The 2,562-nt window shown below is 36.0% G+C and overlaps 1 non-coding gene across 1 annotated transcript; it reads right to left on the bottom strand.

Moving 5' to 3' along the window:
• Positions 1 to 500: 500 nt before the first annotated feature.
• Positions 501 to 606, bottom strand: LOC116457185 (U6 spliceosomal RNA). Its single transcript, XR_004244947.1, has one exon. It is a non-coding gene; the product is annotated as a U6 spliceosomal RNA (small nuclear RNA).
• Positions 607 to 2,562: the final 1,956 nt, after the last annotated feature.

Here is a 2,562-nt window from a genome sequence, read left to right as displayed (position 1 = left end):
TTGCCCTGGCCAGAACTTCCAATACTATGTTGAGGAGGAGTGGTGAGAGGGGGATCCTCGTCTTGTGCCAGTTTTCAAAGGGAATGCTTCCAGCTTTTGCTCATTCAGGATAATATTGGCTGCGGGTTTGTCATAAATAGATCTCATTATTTTCAGATATGTTCCATCAATACGTAGTTTATTGTGAGTTTTTATCATGAAGCGATGTTGAATTTATCAAAGGCCTTTTCAGCATCTATTGAGATAATGAAGTGGTTTTTGTCATTGGTTCCGTTTATGTGATGGATTACATTTATTGATTTGCATATGCTGAATCAGCCTTGCATCTTGGGAATGAAGCCAAATTGATAGTGGTGGATAAGCTGTTTGATGTACTGCTGGATTCCGTTTGCCAGTATTTTATTGAGGATTTTCACATTGATGTTCATCAGGGATATTGGCCCGAAGTTTCCTTTTTTCACTGTGTCTCTGCCAGGTTTTGGTATCAGATGATCCTGGCCAAAAATATGGAATGCTTCACGAATTTGCGTGTCATCCTTATGCAGAGGCCATGCTAATCATCTCTGTATCGTTCCAATTTTACATATGTACTGCTAAAGCGAGCACTCAAATTTTATTTTTTTAGTATTTTTGATAAAAAATTTATTTTACTTCTCCCAGTGAATAGGTGTTTATTTCAAGATACACTGTAGTCCGTTATTGTCAACACTTCAATGTTACTAGCCATTGCCTTCTTCAAGTGGCATAATAGGATACTGTAAGTGCAAGGTCACTTATATTCAGACAATAGTATGTGCAAGGTGACTTATGTTCAGACAAGAGTAGATATGTTTCCATATATCAATTCATATAACTGTTAAGTTTAGCCTAAAGCAACCCTTTGTAAGTTCAGCTTAAAAGCTCCTTCATACATAGTGAACTGTAACTTTAAGTGGATATTTAAACAGACTCTTACCTATTCTTGTACAAATCACCAAGTTTCAGCCAAAAGTGATGAACTGTTCCAACAGTGTTAGCATAAGACAAATTCCAGGCTGTAACCAACCTGTTTCTATTCCGCACTTCCATTATCTGTAAGGGGAGTGCGGTGGTGGTACGCAATTCATGAATTGTTCTTTGCTGAGTTAAACTCTGTTAAGTTTAATCTGTCCAAAGGTTCTCTTTAACATAACACATTCCCAAAAAGGAAAAATTCTATGTCTAGATTCATATTTTGAATTTGCAAACAATAATTTTACTCATTAACCCCACTGAAATTAATTTTTGTTTCCATTATCATTTCTGGTATGTCGGACTCATATTTTCCTGAATGTATGTGGTAAGATCAATCTGAAAATAATACTTTTGACTCCCTTTTACTTCATATGTCAGAGGCGCTTGAACCAGAGGAACTCCATCTTGAATAGGAGCTGGGTAAAATATGCCTGAAATCTACTGGGCTTCATTCTCAGATGGTTAGACATTCTAAGTCACAGGATGAGATTGGAGATTGGCACAAGATACAGGTCATAAAGACCTTGCTAATAAAACGGGATGCAGTAAAGAAGCTGGCTAAAACCCCCCAAAACCAAGATGGCCACAAGAGTGACCTCTGCTCATTCTCCCTGCTTCCACCATCACCAGGACAGTTTACAAATGCCATGACAGCATCAAGAAGTTACCCTATATGGTAACATCCTTTTTTTAGCATATAGTCAACAATTAACCATAAAAATAAGCAACCAGCAGCCCTTGGTGCCGTTCTATGGAGTAGCCATTCTTTCATTTTTTACTTTCCTAATAAACTTGCTTTCACTTTACTCTATGGACTTGCCCTGGATTCTTTCTTGTGTGACATCCAATAACCATCTCTTGGGGTCTGGATCAGGACCCCTTTCCTGTAACACATGTATCAGAACAATTTCCTGTTACCTAAGTTTCAACTTTTGGTTGTAGTATATTTGAGTACAAATATCCAGGGACAAATTCTCAGCTGAATATATCTGAGAGACAAATCATCCAATGATCAGATATTTTAAAGCTCTTAGAAGGTGAAGTATCACTGTAGTTCAAACACATATGAAGTCTTAGTATTCCTTGTAAGGATATGTTCTTCTAGTCTAACTATAACTTTAGTTGGTGATATATTGTTTATATTTCAACTGTAAAATAAGAGAATTATATTTTTATTATAGAAGTTTCAATAATTTTACATTCTGAGTGTATTCAAATGTTAAAAGAATTAAATTAGAACTATGTCCAATAAAAGTGGAGATAATTTTATAAATAATATATTCTATTATTTATAATTGAGAATGGACTATACAGACAGTGGGGTTCCAAACACATCACTCAAAATATGACTGTTGGAGACCAGAATATGCCATCCTAAAAAGTGCTTCTTAGGCATATTGATTATTTTGAGCTGGTTACCCTGAGAAACAGACACAGAAGTAGCTCTGAAAATTTGTCTTTCTGTAAGAGAAATTTACATCAAAAAGATAATTTCTGTTTGTAGGGGTGTCTTCCTCTCTGCACCAGGAATTGAGAGATGACTGAATGAAGAAGGCATGGACTTAAATC

This window comes from Hylobates moloch, unplaced genomic scaffold (genome assembly GCF_009828535.3).
Source record: "Hylobates moloch isolate HMO894 unplaced genomic scaffold, HMol_V3 SCAFFOLD_17, whole genome shotgun sequence".
Taxonomy (NCBI): domain Eukaryota; kingdom Metazoa; phylum Chordata; class Mammalia; order Primates; family Hylobatidae; genus Hylobates; species Hylobates moloch.
The sequence above is the reverse complement of the archived record's forward strand: the minus strand, read 5'-3'. Positions and strand labels throughout refer to the sequence as shown.